Below are 8,654 nucleotides of genomic sequence, written 5' to 3'. Positions count from 1 at the left end.
CTGGAGAATACCAGCAGAGTTTTAGGGAATTGAATGACAATATGAAGTGCAAAATATATGCAAGTTAGGGTTGCACCAGAAGGAGAAGAGAAGGAGAAATGGGCAGAAAGAATACTAGAGGAAATAATTTGAAAATTTTCCAATTCTTATAGACATAAAATTACTAATCCAAGAACTACAGCGAACCACAAAGAGAATATTTCCTAATAGACCAACTCCAAAGACAATAAGGAGCAAGAGAAAAGTGATCCATAATGCACAAGAGAACCTTGGTAAGATTATGTGTGGATTTCTCAGCTGAAACTATGGAGGTGAGAAGGCAGTGGTATGATATATTTAAGACATTGAAAGAGTTAAAAATGCCTACCAAGAATTCTATATCTGGCAAAACTGTCCTTCAACATGAGGAAGAGTTTAAAGTATTTTCACACAGATACTGAGAGTGTTTGTGAACAAGAGACCTGCTCTATAAGAAACACTAAAGGGATCACTACAGGCAGATAGCAAAAGACAGGAGGGGAAGATTTGGGAAAGAGTGTAGAAATGAAGCCTAGTTTATATGAACTAACAAAAGTGAGCAAACATTGAAAGTTAAAGTTGAGAACACAGATATTAGGAGACAGAAAGATATTGGAGATGTGGCATTTGATGCTGAAGGAGTACAGAAGACTCAAGAGGATTTATTGTAAAGATGCAGTAATGAGTAGCACAATACTATCTAGTGGTAGCACAATTTTGTAAATACAATGAACAAAGCTAAGTGTGAGTATGGTTGAACAGCACAATATTATCTAATGGTAGCACCATATTGTAAATATAGTGAACAAAGCTGTGTGTGAGTATGGTTGAAAGAGAAAGACTAGGGGCATGTATGACACCAAAAAGAAAGATAGAGGATAAAAATTGAAAGTTAAACTTAGAGTGGACAATGATGATGTTCAAAAGTACAATTACAAGGAAGCTTTTATATGTGGAAGAACAAATTAATGTCACCAATGAAAGATGTTGAAAATGGCATGGCATAAGGAAAAAGTATAATTAATGCAAACAAGTGTCTAGAGATAACAGTAACATTGTAATATGCTTCCATTAATTATAACAAAGCCAATATACCAAAGCTAAATGTCAATAAGAGGGAGATATAAGTAGGGGTATGTGATTCTTTATGCTGTTGTTTCTCTTTTTAAATTTATTTTTACTATTTTTTTGCATGGGCAGACTCTTTCTATTCTTCATTTGTTTGCCTCTTCTTTCTTTGTGGAAGATACAGAAATATCCTCATAACAATTATGGTAGTGAATGCATAACTATGTGAGTATACAAGAGCCATTTATTATCTACTTAAGATGGACTGTATGGTATGGGAATAAAACTGTTTAAAAAATAAGCAGAAATATACAAAGGCTGGGGAATATTTGGAGAAAGATATATAGTTATTCACTGTTGGTAGGGAAGTAAAATAGTACAGACCCCCTGGAGGGTAATGTGATTATTACACAGGAGTCTAAGTATAAGGTTGCCATGTGATCATGCAACCCCATTATTAGTCATGTACTTGGTAGAATTGAAAGCAGGGACACAAATGGACATTTGAACACTGATATTTATGGCTTCTGTATTCCCAATTTCCAGTGTGTGGCAGTAACCTAAGGATACACTGACTGATGAACATAATGGCAATCTGTGATGTATTCATACAATGGACTACTGAGTGGTTAGAAGAAGGAATGATGCTGTGAGACATGAAACTAGGTGACATTAAGATATTATGTTGAGTAAAATAATCCAGAAAAGAACAGACAAATATTGTAAGGCATCACTAACATAGACTATCTATGATGTGTAAACTTTGAGAATTGAATATAATGTGTAAACACTGGAAATCAAATTGAATTGAATTTTATCATGGGATTAATTATCGGCAGAGATTGGGCAATTGATGATTAAGAGGTACAGAATTTTCAGTAAGGTTCCCAGATTGTAAGCTCTTACATTAGACATATCTATTCCCCAGTCTTAATTGTTATTTCTAAATTCTGAGATGCTAAACTTTGTATGTATAACCTGGTCACTCCCTGGAACATTGGGTAGCTGTGTGATGCCTGTGACTCACATTTAGAATCCTGTAGCTATGAAAGTCAGTATTACCCTATATAGCAACTGTCAAAGAAGTTGCAAAAGAGATTGCAATTCAATTAGAGATACGAATGAAACTGATTTGGTTAAGACCAAGGCAAATCCAAATACAGGGTAAAGGATAATATTGATTGTATTTTAAAACTTCAACTTCTGTGTGCTTCCAAGGGAAGAAATTCTTATTTGGTAAAAAGAAATTGTATTTTCTATAGAACCATAATTGTAACTGCATGATCAGTTTATTCAAACAAAATCATTACATGGAAGCTAATGTAATAACCTGATATATTCCAGACTAACTTGAGGGAGTGTTCTAGTTTGCTAGCTGCCAGAATGCAACACACCAAAGACGGATTGGTTTTTAATAAAAGGGGTTTATTTTGTTAGTTCTTCAGAGGAAAGGCAGCTAACTTTCCACTGAGGTTCTTTCTTATGTGGAAGGCACAGGATGGTCTCTGCTGGTCTTCTCTCCAGGCCCCTGGGTTCCAACAACTTTCCCCGGGGTGACTTCTTTCTGCATCTCCAAAGGCCTGGGCTGAGCTGCAAGTGCTGATATGAGGAATGCTGAGCTGCTTAGCTGTGCTACATTGCAATCTCTCATTTAAGCACCAGCCAATTAAGTCAAACATCCCTCATTGCAGCAGACATGCCTCCTAGCTAACTGCAGATGTAATTAGCAACAGATGAGATTCACATACTGTTGGCTTATGTCCTCAGCAACAAGACTAGGTATGCTCACCTGGCCAAGTTGACAAATGAATCTAACTAACACAGGGAGAAAATACAAAACAGAACAAAAATATTTGCAAAGTCCCCCTGAAGGACTGGGAGAAAATGTGAAAGTATAAAACTTTCCAATCTGGGAAACTCCTGTTTCTCACAAACATTAGAATAAGTCAATTTAACAAACCAAACCCTCAGTCTTGGGGCTTGCCCTTATGATACTTATTCCTACAAAGGAGAAGCTAAGCCTACGTATAGTGATTCTTTTTTTTTTCTCTAAAATGGAGCTTACATTGGAAAGGAATCAGCAATAAAGAGGCATTGATTCATGATAGAAATAATATTTAACTTTCAATTGTTCAGAGGCAATTTATCTGTTCAGCCTAACAGAGAGGTATGAAGAATAAGGCATGGAGTTAGAAAGATCTATTTCAAATTCACACACACATCTAAATCTCTCTGAGCCTATTTCCTCCTTGGTAAATGGAGATATTATCACATATCTTGCAGGGCTGTTAATAATTAAATGAGATTATTTATGAAAATCAGCACAATTCTAAGCACATTAGTATCAAATCGATTTTATATATAATAAAAGTAGGAAGGAAATACTATCTTTTGATGATAACCTTTCTTGCTTGCTTTTATTCTTTCAGCAGCCACACCACCACTTTGACCATTTTAGCCCACAATAATCTTTTTGTTTTTAGAAACCCTTGTTGTAATCATACACTTAAAGTTTGGAGGTTAATTTTTCTGCAACATAATTCTATCTTCTATTTGTTTTGTGTATATTAGTTTTGCTCTCCTGACTAGATATAAACTCCTTGGGGCAAGGGACCATACTCTATGCTTGTATCTACTACCTGTTCTCCATTGCTCTATCACAGTGTCAGGAAATCAGGAAGATTTTGTAGATGGTCTGACACTTCCACCTCTAGGGTAAAACTTGACCTTTCATTAGGAAAAGTAGGTATAAGGAGCTGTGGGGGAGGGGGAGTCTAAAAGCTTTGGGAAAAGGTGGCAGCAGGAAGGAAAGCAGGAACAAAGGAGCAAGGGTGCTGTAGCTTTGGTTTCCCATTCAAACAAGGGGTCCTGTTGAGCTGTCTTTACCTTTGTCTTCCCCTTTCTGCAACTTCTCTTCTCCTTCCTCTGCACCTTACTCTGCTTGTACAAAGTCCTCCTGCACATTGCCCCCCACCCTGCTGAGAGAGTCCTGTGGGCAGTGGGGGGGGGGTGGAGGCCACAGAGGGTGCACGGCTGGGCATGGGCACTGGGCGGCCATCTCCGTGAGTGGGCGAGGTGTGAGGTGACCCTGCAGCATGAGCCATCTATTTTCAGCACCCTGCAGTAATGACATTCCTTTGTTCTTCCTCATGCAAAAACATTTTTTAAATTTGTACATTTAGTCACTGTCATTATACACTCTAGGCAATCCTAGATTATACCATCTCAATCTTTATTGTCTATCTTTCTACCTGATTTCATTTGTGCCCCCAGCCCTTCTCCCTCTATCATTCTCACATTCAGCTTCATTCAGTGTTTTAACATAATTGGATTACAGTTGGGTAGTATTGTGCTGTCCATTTCTGAGTTTTTGCATTCAGTCTTGTTGCACAATCCGTATCCCTTCAGCTCCAATTACCCAATATCTTATCCTATTTCTATCTCCTGATGGTCTCTGTTATCAATGAAATTCTCCAAGTTTATTCACTAATGTCAGTTCATATCAGTGAGACCATACAGTATTTGTCCTTTTGTTTCTGGCTAATCTCACTCAGCATAATGTCCTTAAGGTCCATCCATGTTGTTAAATACTTTATAACTTTATCCTGCCTTACAGCTGCATAATATTCCATCATATGTATATACCACAGATTTTTTAGCCATTCATCTGTTGATGGACATTTTGGCTGTTTCCATCTCTTGGTAATTGTAATAATGCTTCTCATATAGTGATTCTTAAATGTCACTTCCAGAGAACTTCTTTTGTTACTTAGATGTGGCCTCTCTCTCCAAGTCAATGATGTAAATAAACTCACTACTCCCCACCACCTAAGTGGGACATGACTCTCTAGGGGTGTAAATCTCCTTGGCAATGTGGGACATGACTCGCAGGGATGAACCTGGCCCTGGAATTGTGGGATTGAGGAAGCCTTCTTGACCAAAATGGGAAAATAAACTAAACAAAACAAAGTATCAGTGGCTAAGAGATTTGAATGTCTAGAGGTCATTCTGGAGGCTATTCTTATGCATTATATAAATATTCTTTTTTAATTTCTAGTACATTAGAATAGCTAGAAGGAAATATGAGAAACTGTTGAACTGTAATTCAGTAGCCTTGATCTTAAAGATGATTGTAAAATTATATGGCTTTATGGGTTGACTGTGTCATTGCAAAACCTTGTGACCAACACTCTTTATCCAGTGTACGGGTAGATGAGTAAGAAAATATAGAAAAAAATAATAGGGGAAGATGAGGATTATGGGATATTTTAGGTGTTCTTTTCATTATTTTTAAATATTTTTGAAGTAATGAAAATGTTTTAAAATTGATTTGGGTGATGAATACACAATTATATGATGATACAGTAAACCACTGATTGTATATTTTGAATGATTATATGATATATGAATATAGCTCATTAAAATTGCATAAAAATAATATGAGGATATAAGGAGTATGGGAGGAATAGGGTTTTCTTTTCCATTATTACTTCTTTTCTGGAGTAATGAAAATATTCTGAATTTGATCATGGAACTGTTTGCACAACTATGTGTTGGTACTGTGATCCAGTGATCATATGCATAGGATGGTTTCTATGCTGTGTGAATATATCTCAATATATCTCAATAAAGTTGCATTATGCACCCCCTAAAATGTGTTTGATTTCTATTTCTATTTTTATTTCTCCCTTTTTATCTGTCACTTTTTGCTTAATAAGCCTTGTGTTCTGTTGTTAGGTGTATACATTAATTTCTATATCTTATACTTGGATTGACTCTTTTATCAATATTACCAATATGTAATATCTGTCTCTGTTGCTGTTAATGATTTTTATTTAAAGTATGCTCTCTGTTATCTGTATATCCACCACAGCACTATTTGATTAATAATTTTTTTTGATTACTATCTTTATCCATCCTTCCTCTTTCTACCTATTCCTGAATTTGGAATTAAAATAAGTGTCAGGCAGGCAGTATATAGTTGTATCCATTTTAAAAATTTATTCTGATGATCTCTGCCTTTTATTTAAATGGTTTTGTTTATTATATTTAACATAATTCCTGGTAAATAATTTACTTTTGCCATGAAATATAATAACTTTTTCCCTCAGTTCTTTCATTACTCCTTTATTTGTGTTCAATTGATTTTTATAGGTCATTATTTTAATTTCCTTCTAATGTCTTTTCTGTATGTTATGGTAATTTTCCTTGTGATTACCCTGGAGACTGCAATTACTGTTTTAAATTGGTAACAATCAGATTTGAATAATTAATAATTTAGCATCAATAGTATACTAAAAATTTGCTTTTAGACAACTCTACCTCCCCTTGCTATTTCAAAAATTATATCTTCATACAGTATGTGCCCATTAACAGAATAAATGACCATTTTTATGACTTTCCCTGTAAGTCACATTGTAACTACCTATGTAGTTACCTTTACTGAAATTGCCATGTGTATCATTGTTGATCTCTTTGAGCTGTTCCTATTTGGAATCCACTGATCTTCCATCATGTTTGAGTTAAGCCATTATGGCTTCAAATATTCTTTCAGTCCCTATTTCTCCTCCCTCTGTAGAAGCCAAGAGTTTAAAGAAAGACCTACAGAATTTGTTGCAAGCTGCTGGCCTCAGGATGGCGGCGGTAAACTGTGGAGATTGTTATGTAGAGCAGTCTGGGAGGAAGAGAATGTTTACCCAAAACAGTTATGTTAAGTATGAAGAACACTGTGAGATAAGAATCTTGGTCCCTCAGGAAATACCTGCATATCTATTGACATCCTGTGGTATATAACTAGGATCTGGTTGAGAATAAAGTTGTCTGAAGTCTGATGTCTGATGTAGATTTAAGCTTCAGACCCCCTAAACCCATTTGTGTCTGTCTTTCTTTTCTTCCTTTCTCTCTCTCTCCTTCTCATCATTCCTTAATATCCTTCGAGCTCTGTTTCAACAGAAAGCAACACCCTCTCTTTCTTGTACTGTTACTATGCTTTTGTGGTTACATTTGATGTCTATGCCAGGTCCTTTAGGAACCATTTACTTCATTCTTTCTCTCTCTACTCTTCAAAGTGGATTATTTGCTATGACCTATCTTCAACTTCAGGCATTCTTTTGTCTGTTAAATCTGCTATTGGACCCCAATAGTGATTTTTTTTGTTTGTTTCAGTGATAGTACTTTTCATTTCTAAATTTTCTACCTGATTTCTTTTCATAATTTCTAACTTTTTAATGATTTTCTTTATTAGTTAGGCATTTAATGCTTTGAACATATATAAGACAGTTAATTTAAGGTCTTTGTCTAGCAATTTTAAATCTGTGTTTCTTCATGGATATTTTCCTTTTATTTTCTTTGGCATGACTGGTCATATTTTTTGTGTATTGTCATGTCTCATAAATTTTTGTTGAAAACTGGGTGTTTGAGTATTTGGATACAGTTTGAGGTAATTCTTGAAATCAATTTCTTCTTCCTTCTCATGGTCATGTGTTATAGTGTTTATTTAGTGACTTTTTAAAACTATTTTAAAAAGATTCCTCTTATTTTTAATGTGTCATTTCTTAAGTTCATGCCCATTATCTTAAGTGATCAGCTGATGAATTAAAAGAGATTTTCTTAAATAAACAGAACATAAAACTCTTGATATTTGCAGACTGACTGTGCATTCAGGCATTCCTTCAATACTTAGTTTACAACTCTGCCTTACATTAACTTTTTGTTTGGCTGGAATCTAAAGGTGAGTCAGAGGTGAAAGTTTAGGATATTCTCTGGTATTTTCTGAGCATGCACCCAATCTTGTGCATACATATGGTTTCTATATTCTGAAATACATGCAAAATTTTTCATATGACCTAAACCCATGTATCTCTGTCACCAGCCTTTTCCTTTCTAAGTTTTTTCCTCTGCTTCTTTCCCTATCTGTTATCCCTTCTCTCTGATCACATCAATCAATGTATTTGTTTAAAATATTTTTGAAAAATGCCTACCATATGGCAATGACAGCCCTTAGAATGAACTTTCATGCGTGAAAAATGTTGGTCTCTGGACTCATCCTTGAGGAAGCTACGAGGTGCAGGAAAACACACTGCCACAGCTATTAGAGAAGAAATATTGATCTAAATATTTAGATCAATATTTTCCCTGAAACCATCAAGAGCTCCTTGAGCCAGCATCCTTTTGAGTGGCCTAGAAGTGGAGAATGGTGTATTTGGGGCCAATAAGTTGAAATGTCACAATGTTCTCTAACCTAAATTTCAGTTTCTTTGTTTGTTAAGTATTTACATGGATGTTGGAGGATTTTTATTATATATTTAAATTTCCAAAATCTTGATTCATTCTGACAATTTTAACAGTTTCTCTGTACTTTAGTGGAATTCCCTACTCTGCTATGTTATTTTCATCATCTACTTTGAAAATCATTTCTTAATTAATAATATCTATGTTTCAGAACATTGTCAATTCCATTGTAATTCAGTCATCAATTCCTTTGAATTATAAGGAGTGGTGTCCCTATTTGATGGAATACAAAATAAAGATAGAAATACAGTATTTGAATCTATGCATTCGGATTTTAC

The sequence above is a fragment of the Tamandua tetradactyla genome, chromosome 23 (genome assembly GCF_023851605.1).
Source record: "Tamandua tetradactyla isolate mTamTet1 chromosome 23, mTamTet1.pri, whole genome shotgun sequence".
Taxonomy (NCBI): Eukaryota; Metazoa; Chordata; class Mammalia; order Pilosa; family Myrmecophagidae; genus Tamandua; species Tamandua tetradactyla.
Note: the sequence above shows the minus strand (reverse complement) of the source record.